The following is a 15193-nucleotide window of genomic DNA, read 5'->3' on the forward strand; positions in this document are numbered from 1 at the left end:
GTCCCAACTTCGTCACAGAGTGGGATGGGGGTCAGTGAGACTGCTGATCCCACCCCACTCTATGACGAGGTGTCACTGATTGACACTCGCCCTGGGCGCTTCAGGGCTTAAACCTGAAGCGCCCAGGTCAGAGTCTATGGGTGATGCTTCCCTAGTCACCGAGGGGTAGGGCCTCAAGGCACCTTTGCTGAGCAGACGAGGTCATGCCCATAGGAGCTGTGACCTCTTCAGCCCGTCAAAATTTAGCTCAGGGAACCAGGAGTCTGCACAAATTTCTCATGCCTTGCTCCTGGCTGCCTGAGCTGAACATGAAGAGTATCTGTTAGGCTGACCTTAGCTCAGCCTGACAGGCACTATTCATGAGGGGCAAGGGGGATGGGGCGCTCCGCCGTAAAGGATGAGCCGTGCCTGGTAAATCCCCTGCGACTGTAGGCATAAGCTTGTACCTCACTCTGAACATCAACTTGACCATAATAGGCTCACTGTCCAGTCTTAGAGTAGGACAACACACCCTACGAGTAAAACAGTCCCAGAACTCCCATTGAGAATTGGTGTCAGGCATGGAGTGTACTGTTGCTGCGTTCATTCTTTTTTAACAACAAAGGTTGTGAAGGTAACCAACATGGTTGTTGCCACTGTCAAGATTAGATTTCCCAGTAAAATTGAACTTCCTTCTTAGCTTTCAGAATTCAGTTTGCTCCTGGGTTTCATTTAACCTGTGATGTGCAAGGAATCCACATAGAATGCTCATAAAGGAGGAAGACAGTTGTTCACTTGTTGGTTTTCAGTTGTGCTTCCACTTCCATGTCAACAAAGACAATTCAAAGGAGCTGTTTAGCTAGTGGATGGGTTGGGTTTCTATTGTGCTCTCCGTTTCCTCAGCAACATTCAAATTTTTCCACAAAATAAGCCTGATATTTTAACCCCATTCTCCTGTTATGGTGTTCTGGAAGAGATTCTTTACCCGGCAATAGCTACATGAACAAAAGGCTCCTATACAAAAACAATTGCTTTTCTCTTTCAGAGAAAGGCACTGGTACTAGGACTTACTTCTACAAAAGGATGTTTGCCTTTGTGAAAAAACCTCCAGATGGAATTTAGGTGCTTTAATTGAAATGTAATAATTATAAGCACCCTAGAGACTACACAGCACCCTTCTGTCATTGGTTATACATCACCACTCTTTGAGATGACATGCAACACTTGTTCTTTCAGACTGATGTATTGTGGAAGGGAATCTGGGAAGACATTGTTTTGGTAGAGGTTTTTCAGTGGATGCAGATACATGTTGGATTCCCATGCCTTTAAACCATCTTCTTTAGTACTGCCAGCAATGGACTAGAAAACACTGATGGTAATACTAACACTAATTCCTTTTTCTTGAAATTGTGTAAATTCTCAAGTTGCTGAAGCTAGCAAAGAGAGAAGTTGCCAATTTGCCAGAACTGTTCTCTGCCCAAAGAAGACAGGAATTTAGTTGATCAGTTCTTTTAGAAATGCAACATATCCAGCCCAAATCTTCAGCGGGGATGCAGAGAGCATATACTGATAATCTTCCTTCTAAAGCGCAGCTGTCATCCCTCCCCCAAGTTTAAATCCTGTCTTGTCACATAATTACATAGCGAGGATGTGCCATATTCCCAATAGGTGACCATATTGCTAATGGCTGCACCATGGTGCACATAAAGCCAGAATCCAACTTTAGATAAGCTTGGGTTAGCGGATCATTGAGTTCAAACTGGTGCTTAACTCCTCAACGAGTATTCAAAGAAGATTTCAGTGAAATTCTCTACCAAAGGCAGCAGGCAAAGCTGCAGGGATGGAAATAAGCCTAACAGGATCAATAAGAAAGGAAACTAATTATCTGAGTCACCCTAATGATTGTTGTTTGGCATTAGGAAACATTGGGTGATAAGACCTAATATGCGCTGGCCCAAAACAACCTATAAAGATGGCAGCCATGGATGGTGACCACTATAGCAATAAGCAACTAGCAGCAAATTGCAGCGAATAGCATTTCTTGCTTAGCTGCTTATCCTTTGCTGTGTGCCTAGAGGACTTTGAAGATATACATGTGAGGGAAAAGATGGTCCCTGATGCTCCTGTAATGGAAATGGAAATGTAACAACGGTGCGTACAGCAAGGGGCCTCTTATCCCAGATCATTGTCACAAAGTGTGCTGGAGGTAGAAGTACAAACTCCCTACACAATGGTGGTGTTTGGCAAAGTAATAGCACTTGCATATTAAGCAACAGGGCAGCTTCAGGGTGTAAGCTTTCACAACAGCTTGTGTTTGTGAACACTCTTAGCAAGACTAAATCACTCACTGCAAGGAACGTACACCAGATGTCATTATTAAAAAGTCACTGCTGCTGCAAGGAAAGGCTCTCCAATTTCTATTATAAACATTTCAAAAGTGATTTTCCTTTGCAAGTATTTGTTCAGCCACACCATTAAAATTCAGATTGCAAAAAGCTCCAATGATACTGAAGCTCTAAAATTAGGTGCATGTAAGTCCATTTTCATCCACCAAGGCAAGTATCAGTAAGGGTCATGTTAGGACTTTCTCTGCAGCTTTCACTACCTTTCCTTCCTCTAATGTGCAAGTCTAAAAATCTATAACACAACCACACTCAGCCCTTTGGTTTAACTTTGTGCCTGAAGCAGTTTAAACGGACATTAGAATCTAAATGGAGGAAACCAACACCTGGCTGCCCAGCTAGAACACGTGGTATTAAACAATATAAGGAAGGAATTAGATTAGTCAAAACATTTTGGACAAAAAAATATCGGATAAATCTAATAAGGACAACATTTTGTAAAGTTCATTAGCTCGGTAATTTATCCATCCCATTGCTTAGTATTTATAGTTATGGACCACTGCCTCCCTCTCCTTCACTCTTGCTACTCACAGCTTAGGGGACATCAAAAATCCACTTATTTCGCCTAAACCCATCAGCACCAGGAGGGCTGTTGAAGTTCACCTACACATCCCCACCTTTCAGTTACAGAATTCATGCTGAAAACAGTTTTAATGGCATTGCCTCCATTACATAAAGAAGAGATTTACACCCACTACCAACTTACCAATCTTGGATACAATTCATGAAAAGCTTGTGGTTCTACACCTACACCACCACCTAGATCACCACAATTGTCATATTTTGATCTGGGTTTAGACGCAGCCAGTGCACTGCTAGGCTTCTGGAACAAAACTCAGTTGTCTGAAGAAGTAGATGTCGGACACTGGTTATGTTAGACCGAGAAGCAACCTCTATTCTGTGAACCTCACAGACCTCACTTCAGAGTTTACAAAAGGAGGCCCTGGTCAGAGCATTGAATCTTAAGTACTTCTGCTCTTTCTTGAAGTAAAAACAAATAAAAAAAAGTTTGACTAGGCTCTTTCTGTCTTCCTCTGTTAGTTAAATACCTATAGACCGCATACAGGTACCCACTCTGGGTTTCCTGGCGTGTTTTTGCAACAGGTAAGTATATCTCGGGTGTTCTGGCAGAGAGTTCCAAAGTGTAGGGCCCATGAATGAAAAATATCAATCTCCCATGCAATGGAGTTCAATCTTAGGGGTAGAGCACAGGGAGAGGTTGCTGGAACGCAGATAGCGAGTATCTTTATACAGTTTTATCAGATTGTTAATTTGGTGTTGTTGGGGGGGGCTCTGTCTAGACAATGGGTTACCGTAGGGGTTTTACTGATTTCTCAATTGGCCAATCTCTTAAGTCATAAGTGAAAATACAATTTTTGGAACTGGGGCCAGTTGTACTTGCGATAGCTATTCTCTCTTAAAGGGCCCATCTACCCTGCAGATTACTGCTGTTAATCAGCCGACGCAGCAGCTCATTTGAGACAAAAAGCTAATTTGAATGCACAGGTAATGCTTGAGAGCATTTATGAGGCCACAAGATTTCCCAACTAAGTATCCATTATGATCCAAAGATAGGCCACAGATTGAGACACTTCCAGGAAAGTGAGGCCTGCTACACCATCAAGAGCCCCACACTTGATTGTGCTCATTCTTGACCAACCCTTATCTGAAGCACCAACTATCAGTGAAAATTGAAGGTGTCCACACAGATGCCCTCCCAAACATGATATGCTCTGGATTGGGAAATACTTCTGTGCCGAGAAATTTGATGTCTGTGGCATTACAACCCCATAGGTGGGAGAGTTCAGTGAGGCATCCCATGCAAGACTGACTTCAGGAGTGGTTGGCTGTTTGGTTCTCGGCTGAGGAACCTTTCCCAAAGTAAGACTTTGGTATGTCGGAAGAGGACAAAAATCACCAGTATGGCACCCTCATTGAGTTGAGGAACGTCTACACACTCCATAGTGGAGATTATGAGCAGTGGACATCTTTAATAGATCAATCTTCTACTGAGAAGCCTCAAAGACATGTAGCAGGGAAAATGCTGAAAACGACAATCTCGGTATGACCCTTTAACTTTTGGTCTGCTTTGATATCAAAGAAATGGAGGTTGACCTTGTCAACAGTATTGTGAAACTTTAAAACTCACTTGACTTTTTCCATTAGACTTTAGGATACATGTGTGCTTTGATAGACACCAGGTTATGTAACTCATATGAAGTACCCCGTTGTAAGGAAAATCCTTGGCATGGTTACCCCCTACCTTTTTGCCTTTGCTGATGCTAAGTTTTGATTGAAAGTGTGCTGGGACCCTGCTAACCAGGCCCCAGCACCAGTGTTCTTTCCCTAAACTGCACCTTTGTCTCCACAATTGGCACAACCCAGGCACTCAGGTAAGTCCCTTGTAACTGGTACCCCTGGTACCATGGGCCCTGATGCCAGGGAAGGTCTCTAAGGGCTGCAGCATGTCTTATGCCACCCTGGGGACCCCTCACTCAGCACAGACACACTGCTTGCCAGCTTGTGTGTGCTTGTGGCAAGAAAATGACTAAGTCGACATGGCACTCCCCTCAGAGTACCATGCCAACCTCACACTGCCTGTGGCATAGGTAAGTCACCCCTCTAGCAGGCCTTACAGCCTTAAGGCAGGGTGCACTATACCACAGATGAAGGCATATGTGCATGAGCACTATGCCCCTACAGTGTCTAAGCAAAACCTTAGACATTGTAAGTGCAGGATAGCCATAAGAGTATATGGTCTGGGAGTTTGTCAGATACGAACTCCACAGTTCCATAATGGCAACACTGAAATCTGGGAAGGTTGGTATTAAACTTCTCAACACAATAAATGCACACTGATGCCAGTGTGGAATTTATTGTAAAATACACCCAGAGGGCATCTTAGAGATGACCCCTGAATACCAGTCCGACTCCTAGTGCTAGGCTGACCAGTTTCTGCCAGCCTGCCACAACCAGACGAGTTTCTGGCCACATGGGTAGAGTGTCTTTGTCACTCTGTGGCCAGGAACAAAGCCTGTACTGGGTGGAGGTGCTTCTCACCACCCCCTGCAGGAACTGTAACACCTGGCGGTGAGCCTCAAAGGCTCAGCCCCTTTGTTACAGCGCCCCAGGGCATCCCAGCTAGTGGAGATGCCCGCCCCTCCGGCCACTGCCATCACTTTTGGCAGCAAGGCTGGAGGAGATAATGAGAAAAACAAGGAGGAGTCACCCACCAGTCAGGACAGCCCCTATGGTGACGTGAGCTGAGGTGACCCCTGCCTTTAGAAATCCTCCATCTTGAGATTGGAGGGTTCCCCCAATAGGATTAGGGATGTGCCCCCCTCCCCTCAGGGAGGAGGCACAAAGACGGTGTAGCCACCCTCCAGGATCTAAACACACCCCTAAATGTAGTATTTAGGGGCGACCCAGAACCCAGGAAATCAGATTCCTGCAACCTACACCAAGAAGGACTGCTGACCTGAAAGCCCAGCAGAGACGACAACTGACTTGGCCCCATCCCTACCGGCCTGTCTCCAGACCTGCACAGTGACGCATCCGACGGGGACCAGCAACCTCTGAAGCCTCAGAGGACTGCCCTGAACCCGAAGGACCAAGAAACTCCAGAGAACGGCGGCACTGTTCAAAAACAGCAACAACTTTGCAACCTTTTAGCTACTTCCAAAGAACTCACTTCCGCCGGAAGCGTGATACTTCACACTCTGCACCCGACGCCCCCGGCTCGAGCTCCAGAGAACCAACACTGCAGAGAGGACTCCCAGGTGACGGCGACCGCGTGAGTAACCTGAAACGACCCCCCACAGCGACGCATGCAGAGAGGATCTAGAGGCACCCCCCCGACCACGACTGCCTGGAACAAAGACCCCGACGCCTGGACTAAGCACTGCACCAGCAGCACCCAGGCCTGAAAGGAACCGAACTCCAGTGCAGGAGTGACCATCAGGCGACCCTCTGCCTAGCCCAGTCGGTGGCTGGACTGAGAAGCCCCCCTGTGCCCTGCCTGCACCACTAGAGGGGTGTCTAGCAGCTTAGGCTGATAGAAAAGGTAGCTTAGCAGAGCAGCTTAGGCTGAACTAGGAGACGAGTGAAGCTCCTACAGTACCACTAGTTTCATATGCACAATATCATAAGAAAACACAATACACAGATATACTAAAAATAAAGGTACTTTATTTTTATGACAATATGCCAAAGTATCTCAGGGGGTACCCTCAGTATGAGGATAGCAAATATACACAAGATATATGTACACAATACCAAAATATGCAGTAATAGCAATAGAAAACAGTGCAAACAATGTATAGTCACAATAGAATGCAATGGGAGCACATAGGGATAGGGGCAACACAAACCATATACTCTAGAAGTGGAATGCGAACCACGAATGGACCCCAAACCTATGTGAGCTCGTAGAGGGTCGCTGGGAGTGTAAGAAAACAGTGAGGGTTAGAAAAATAGCCCACCCCAAGACCCTGAAAAGTGGGTGCAAAGTGCACCTAAGTTCCCCAGAGAGCACAGAAGTCGTGATAGGGGAATTCTGCAGGAAAGACCAACACCAGCAATGCAACAACGATGGCTTTCCAGACGAGAGTACCTGTGGAACAAGGGGACCAAGTCCAAAAGTCACGATCAAGTCGGGAGTGGGCAGATGCCCAGGAAATGCCAGCTGTGGATGCAAAGAAGCTGCCACCGGATGGTAGAAGCTGAGGATTCCGCACAAACGACCAGGGCTAGAAACTTCCCCTTTGGAGGATGGATGTCCCACGTCGTGAAGAGTCGTGCAGAAGTGTTTTCCTGCAGAAAGACCGCAAACAAGCCTTGCTAGCTGCAAGGGTCGCGGTTAGGGTTTTTGGATGCTGCTGTGGCCCAGGAGGGACCAGGATGTCGCCAATTGCGTGAGGAGACAGAGGGGGCATCCAGCAAGAGAAGGGGCCCACTCAGAAGCAAGCAGCACCCGCAGAAGTGCCGGAACAGGCACTACGAAGTGGAGTGAATCGGTGCTCACCCGAAGTTGCACAAGAGAGTCCCACGCCGCCGGAGGACAACTCAGGAGGTCGTGCAATGCAGGTTAGAGTGCCGGGGACCCAGGCTTGGCTGTGCACGAAGGAAATCCTCGGTGAGTGCACAGGAGCCGGAGTAGCTGCAAAACACGCGGTTCCCAGCAATGCAGTCTGGCGTGGGGAGGCAAGGACTTACCTCCACCAAACTTGGACTGAAGAGTCACTGGACTGTGGGAGTCACTTGGACAGAGTTGCTGAGTTCAAGGGACCTCGCTCGTCGTGCTGAGAGGAGACCCAGAGGACCGGTGGTGCAGTTCTTTGGTTGCAGGGGGAAGATTCCGTCGACCCACAGGAGATTTCTTCGGAGCTTCTAGTGCAGAGAGGAGGCAGACTACCCCCACAGCATGCACCACCAGGAAAACAGTTGAGAAGGCGGCAGGATCAGCGTTACAGTGTCGCAGTAGTCGTCTTTGCTACTTTGTTGCAGTTTTGCAGGCTTCCAGCGCGGTCAGCAGTCGATTCCTTGGCAGAAGGTGAAGAGAGAGATGCAGAGGAACTCGGATGAGCTCTTGCATTCGTTATCTAAGGAATTCCCCAAAGCAGAGACCCTAAATAGCCAGAAAAGGAGGTTTGGCTACTTAGGAGAGAGGATAGGCTAGCAACACCTGAAGGAGCCTATCAGGAGTCTCTGACGTCACCTGTTGGCCCTGGCCACTCAGAGCATTCCAGTGTGCCAGCAGCACCTCTGTTTCCAAGATGGCAGAGGTCTGGAGCACACTGGAGGAGCTCTGGGCACCTCCCAGGGGAGGTGCAGGTCAGGGGAGTGGTCACTCCCCTTTCCTTTGTCCAGTTTCGCGCCAGAGCAGGGCTGGGGGATCCCTGAACCGGTGTAGACTGGCTTATGCAGAGATGGGCACCATCTATGCCCATCAAAGCATTTCCAGAGGCTGGGGGAGGCTACTCCTCCCCAGCCCTGACAGCTTTTTCCAAAGGGAGAGGGTGTAACACCCTCTCTCTGAGGAAGTCCTTTGTTCTGCCTTCCTGGGCCAAGCCTGGCTGGACCCCAGGAGGGCAGAAACCTGTCTGAGGGGTTGGCAGCAGCAGCAGCAGCAGCTGCAGTGAAACCATGGGAAAGGCAGTTTGGCAGTACCCAGGTCTGTGCTAGAGACCCGGGGGATCATGGGATTGTCTCCCCAATACCAGGATGGCATTGGTGGGGCAATTCCATGATCTTAGACATGTTACATGGCCATATTCGGAGTTACCATTGTGAAGCTATACATAGGTAGTGACCTATGTATAGTGCACACGTGTAATGGTGTCCCCACACTCACAAAGTCCGGGGAATTGGCCCTGAACAATGTGGGGGCACCTTGGCTAGTGCCAGGGTGCCCACACACTAAGTAACTTAGCACCCAACCTTTACCAGGTAAAGGTTAGACATATAGGTGACTTATAAGTCACTTAAGTGCAGTGTAAAATGGCTGTGAAATAACGTGGACATTATTTCACTCAGGCTGCAGTGGCAGGCCTGTGTAAGAATTGTCAGAGCTCCCTATGGGTGGCAAAAGAAATGCTGCAGCCCATAGGGATCTCCTGGAACCCCAATACCCTGGGTACCTCAGTACCATATACTAGGGAATTATAAGGGTGTTCCAGTAAGCCAATGTAAATTGGTAAAATTGGTCACTAGCTTGTTAGTGACAATTTGGAAAGAAATGAGAGAGCATAACCACTGAGGTTCTGATTAGCAGAGCCTCAGTGAGACAGTTAGTCATAACACAGGTAACACATACAGGGCACACTTATGAGCACTGGGGCCCTGGCTGGCGGGGTCCCAGTGACACATACAACTAAAACAACATATATACAGTGAAATATGGGGGTAACATGCCAGGCAAGATGGTACTTTCCTACAGTGACCTTCACAAGTAATGAATCCACAATATCCATGACTGGGAACCAAACACCCCATTGTAGAGCTTGACTCTCTAGGGGTAGGGAAGAAAAGTCTAAGGCCTACTCAAGGGAGGTGGGTGAGGGCTACTAAGCAACATTCACTTGCACGCAATAATAAGACTCAATAAATGATTGTCCAGTTTGTGCTTTTTCTTTAGAAAAGGAAAAGTACATTTAGTACACACAACTTACTACTAAGCAGCAATCTACACATTTACATAAGACTGGTGGAAATACTTTTAATAACACTACACTTGACGCCTAATGGGTCATGACAACAAAGATCATTGTACCACCCTCCTTGTAAAATACACCGCATAACCATGTAGGAGGGTGTCGTTTAAATGATGTCAATGTGATCACACTTACAGGCCAGAATAACATTTCATAATACATTATTACATCACTGTCTTCGGTAACCATAATGCATCTACAACCATAAGTAATATACCACTGCAACCATGTGCAGTCATTATAATCAATGAAGGATTGCAGCTTTTCAGGAACAGTTATTACTGTCAGAAATAACACCTGCAAATAAAACATTGTAAACAACACCTTAAAATAAAGCGTTCAACAAACGTAAAACATGTCTGTCTTTCTTAACCAACTTAGGCCTCAAAACCTTCAATCATAGAACCATCCAACAGAGGTCACTGCATTCCCAGACTATACAACAAAAGTTATATTTTTGGGAGCGTTTAACTTTGGTAAAGAAAGCCAGTGGAGGGTCATCTTTTCTCTGGACCGGCAATGTCAAGGTCAGTCCAGTTAAAATACTTGTGGGGGTGGGGGGTTAGGATTGCCGCACTCCTGCTACCCCCTCCCCCGTGCTCTCCATCTCATAGGAGGGGGCCCTTGCTGCCCTAGGGCCATCACAGACAGATACAAAAATAACATTGTCAATTTCGAGAGAGAAAGTGCATTTTATTGAGGCAGCTCTGGACTCAGTTTGCAGCAGTGTAGCTTCTTTTAATTTTTTTTAAAATTTTAATTTCTCCTTTGGGGCTGCCTGATGCTATCTAGGGACCTCCCATGTTCTCCTATGGAGTCCACTCAGGAAACTGCCCCAGTCTGCTCCCTGCCTCAGCCAGCTTTGGCACAGAAGCTGGCAGTGCTCTTCTCTGCCCGCTCCTGCGGGCAGTGTGGCTTCTTTGAGGTGGTTGCCCCACTCCCCACAGATACTGGCACAAGGAGCGTATGGGCTAGGCCCACAACAGCTAGAGGAATGCAGCAGCGATCTCCCTTCCACCTTGAGGGCCCAGGGATGAGGCCTCAGGTTCCAATGTACAGGTCGCACCAGGGTTGGGATTCCCAGGAACACTGGGGAGGGGGCCCCAGGCATGTTCTCTTTCAAGGTTCATAATGAATATTTCCGTCGACTCCCTGGCCCTTGTCCACCAAAGGAGGTTTTTGCAGGACTTGCGGCAGAACTCCACACGCTTTATTTCCTCAATGGGATCAAAGGTCAAATCCTTCATCCTTGCACATTGAGCCTCACTGGGCTAATCTTCGCACTCTTGGGCTCCTGGTGATGAGTGCTACCCATTTGGAGCCTTTTCCACAGGTCTTCTGACCTCTAAGGTGGCATACTGTTTAGGAAGCTTGTTCCACTGGCACTTTATTGCTAGACTTTCTCCTCTTTCTTGTCCTCTGGTGTTTCTTGCTTCTAGTATGGGTGTAAAAGTCATGTTATTCCCCCAACTGGTCCTTAGGGGGTATAAGGGGATCAATTTACTTGGTCCTCGAGAGAGATCCACTGGTTATGAGTTCACCTGCAGGCAGAGTCCTTAGTCCAGGAGGGCATCAGGGGGTTTCAACTAGTTGTCCATGGCTGCCACTGTCCATTCTGTCTCCAGCCCAAGAAAATGCAATCTCTCCCCCTTGTGCTAGAGGAAGCACTGTTAATTGCTCCCTTTGTGTGGGGAGTCCTTCACTCTTCCTACTGAAGAGCAATGTAATAATCTTGGCCAACTGGCAGCAAAACTGCACTCTAAGGCAGATTTCCCCTTAGGTATATAATAAAGACTCACTTCAGACAAAACAATATTACAAGGCCTACCCCAGGTCAATATCTAGCCTTCCAGAGTCCGCTCTGCGCCAGACTTCCTGTCTGCAGTTAGAGGCTGCACACTTTGGTAGTCTTGCATATGCATCCCTCACAGGCGTGCAAAGGTGTTCACATGTACCCAACTGTAGGAAGTTGGCTCTGTATATACTATTTCAAAGTAAGAAATAGTGTGCATAGAGTCCAAGGGTTCCCCTTAGAGGTAAGATAGTGGCAAAAGTAGATAATTCTAATGCTCTATTTTGCGGTAGTGTGGTAGAAGCCTACTGCTCGCAGAGGGTAGTGTTAAGCATTTGTTTAACACACAGGCAATAAATGAGGAACACACACTCAAAGACTTACTCCAGGCCAATAGGTTTTTATTTAGAAAAATACTGTTTCTTTGTTCATTTTAAGAACCACAGGTTTAAGATTTACAAGTAATACTTCAAATGAAAGGTATGTCACTTAGGTATTCTAGGAACTTTGAATAATCACAATAGGATGTACAGTTTTGACAAAAATGGCAATAAGCTATTTTAAAAGTGGACAATGTGCAAAAATCAGCAGTTCCTGGGGGAGGTAAGTAAATGTTAAGTTCACAGATAAGTAAAACACTTACAGGGCTCAAAGTTGGGTCCAAGGTAGCCCACCGTTGGGGATTCAAGGCAAACCCAAAGTTACCACACCAGCAGCTCAGGGCCGGTCAGGTGCAGAGGTCAAAGAGGTGCCCAAAACACTTAGGCTTCAATGGAAAGAGGGGTCCCCCGGTTCTAGTCTGCCAGCAGGTAAGTACCCGCGTCCTCGGAGGGCAGACCAGGGGGGTGTTGTAGGGCACCGGGGGGGGACACAAGCAGGCACAGAAAGTACACCCTCAGCGGCACAGGGGCGGCTGGGTGCAGAGTGCAAACAGATGTCAGGTTTTGTATTGAAAGCAATGGGGAGACCCAGGGGTCTCTTCAACGATGCAGGCCGGCACAGGGAGGGCTCCTCGGGTAGCCACCACCTGGGTTAGGCAGAGGATCGCTCCTGCACTGGAGTTCAGTTCCTTCAGGTCCTGGGGCTGCGGGTGCTGTGTTGGTTCCAGGCGTCAGGTCCCTTGTTACAGGTAGTCGCGGTCAGGGGGAGCCTCTGGATTTCCTCTGCAGGTGTCGCTGTGGGGGCTCAGGGGGGTTGTCTCTGGTTACTCACGTGCTCGCAGTCGCCGGCTAGTCCTCCCTGAGGTGTTTGTTTTCCGCAGGTCGAGCCGGGGGCGTCAGATGCAGAGTGGTAAGTCTCACGCTTCCGGCAGGAAACGTGGAGTCTTTAAAGTTGCTTCTTTGTTGCAGAAAGTTGCAGTTTGTTGAACAGGGCCGCTGTTCTCGGGAGCTTCTTGGTCATTTGGATGCAGGGCAGTCCTCGGAGGACTCCGGGGCCGCTGGTCCCTGTTGGATGGTGCAGTTTTCGTCTAAGTAGGGAGACAGGCCGGTGGGGCTGGGGCCAAAAGTTGTCATTTCCGTCTTCACTGCAGGGCTTCAGGTCAGCAGTCCTTTTTCTTTAGGTTACAGGAATCAAGTTTCCTAGGTTCTGGGGCCCCTAAATACTGAATTTAGGGGGGTGTTTAGGTCTGGGAGGGCAGTAGCCAATGGCTACACCCTCTTTGTGCCTCCTCCCTGTGGGGAGGGGACAAATCCCTAATCCTATTGGGGGAATCCTCCTCCTACAAGATGGAGGATTTCTAAAAGTAAGAGTCACCTCAGCTCAGGACACCTTAGGGGCTGTCCTGACTGGGGGGGTGACTCCTCCTTGTTTTTCTCATTATCTCCTCCAGCCTTGCCGCCAAAAGTGGGGGCAGTGGCCGGAGGGGCTGGCATCTCCACTAGATGGGATGCCCTGTGGCACTGTAACAAAGGGGGTGAGCCTTTGAGGCTCACCACCAGGTGTTACAGTTTATGCAGGGGTAGGTGAGAAGCACCTCCACCCAGTACAGGCTTTGTTCCTGGCCACAGAGTGACAAAGGCACTCTCCCCATGTGGCCAGCAACATGTCTGGTATGTGGCAGGCTGGCAAAAACTAGTCAGCCCACACTGGAAGTCAGGTATGTTTTCAGGGGGCATCTCTAAGATGCCCTCTGGGTGTATTTTACAATAAATTGCGCACTGGCATCGGTGTACATTTATTGTGCTGAGAAGTTTGATACCAAATTTCCCAGTTTTCAGTGTAGCCATTATGGTGCTGTGGAGTTCGTGTATGACAGACTCCCAGACCATATATTCTTATGGCTACCCTGCACTTACAATGTCTAAGGTTTTGCTTAGACACTGTAGGGGCATAGTGCTCATGCACCTATGCCCTCACCTATGGTATAGTGCACCCTGCTTAGGGCTGTAAGACCTGCTAGAGGGGTGACTTACCTATGCCAGAGGCAGTGTGAGGTTGGCATGGCACTCTGAGGGGAGTACCATGTCGACTTAGTCATTTTCTCCCCGCCAACACGCACAAGCTGTGAAGCAGTGTGCATGTGCTGAGTGAGGGGTCCCCAGGGTGGCATAAGACATGCTGCAGCCCTTGGAGACCTTCCCTGGCATCAGGGCCCTTGGTACCTGGGGTACCAGTTACAAGGGTCTTACCTGAGTGCCAGGGTTGTGCCAATTGTGGAGACAAAGGTACAGTTTAGGGAAAGAACACTGGTGCTGGGGCCCGGTTAGCAGGGTCCCATCACACTTTCAAATCATAATTTAGCATCAGCAAAGGCATAAAGTCAGGGGGTATCCATGCCAAGGAGGCATTTCCTTACACCAACCAAGTGCCCCTTACCCTCGCTGCATCACAGTGACCTTAGCTTAAAAGTCTGACACTGGTAGTAAACTCGTTTAGCACAAATTATAAAAAAAAAAAAAAAACATCTAATGATTGTACTGTGATGCACACTGGAATGTATGCATGGGTTTTATGGCTAATGATTTCAGCCTAGCCCTCGCAGAACAGGTCTCAAGACTCATCCTCTTCAGGATACTTAATCAACTGATCCAAGGGTGAAATACTGTAACTGACGAGTGAGATGAGGCACTTGTAAACTATCAATTAACAAAGGTCCCTAGAAATATGAAGTATTTAGGTATCTTGGTAAACAGCTGAAGAATATAGTTCATATTAATTTCAACCACATCTGTAGAAAGTGTCAACAGACGTCTTGAGATGGCTATACCTCCACCTCTCACCGGGGGCAGAGTACAGGTGGTAAAAATTAATTTAGCCCCTTGCTTCAATTGTGTTCAGCACATTCACTCCTAATCTCCCAAGTCTGATATGGAGAAACTGGATGAATACATAAAAAAAAGTGGAGGAGTACAAAGCAACAGATCAAGAAGAATGTAATAATAGATGACTATAGGTGACTGATAAAATGTTTAAATTAATCATAGCCAGCTGCTGAAATTACTTGTGGCTTGTAGGAAGTTGGCTCTGTATATATTATCTCAAAGAAAGAGATAATGTGCACAGAGTCAAAGAGTTCCCCTTAGAGGTAAGATAGTGGCAAAATTAGATAATACTAATGCTCTATTTTGTGGTAGTGTGGTCGAGCAGTAGGCTTATCAGAGGGTAGTGTTAAGCATGTGTTGTACACACACAGGCAATAAAAATGAGGAACACACACTCAAAGACTTACTCCAGGCCAATAGGTTTTATATTGAAAAATATATTTTCTTAATTTATTTTTAGAACCACAAGTTCAAGATTTGAAGTAAATACATAAAATGCGAGGTACTCCACACAGGTAAGTTAGGAACTTTGAATTAGAGCAATAA

At 47.4% G+C, this 15193-nt stretch overlaps 1 protein-coding gene across 3 annotated transcripts in view; it reads right to left on the reverse strand.

Annotated features, from left to right (window-relative positions):
* The window catches only part of GBF1 (golgi brefeldin A resistant guanine nucleotide exchange factor 1), a 1570387-nt gene that overhangs the window by 1106301 nt on the left and 448893 nt on the right, over positions 1–15193 (reverse strand). The gene's annotated exons all lie outside the window — the stretch shown is intronic.

Source organism: Pleurodeles waltl, chromosome 6, assembly GCF_031143425.1.
Source record: "Pleurodeles waltl isolate 20211129_DDA chromosome 6, aPleWal1.hap1.20221129, whole genome shotgun sequence".
NCBI lineage: Eukaryota > Metazoa > Chordata > Amphibia > Caudata > Salamandridae > Pleurodeles > Pleurodeles waltl.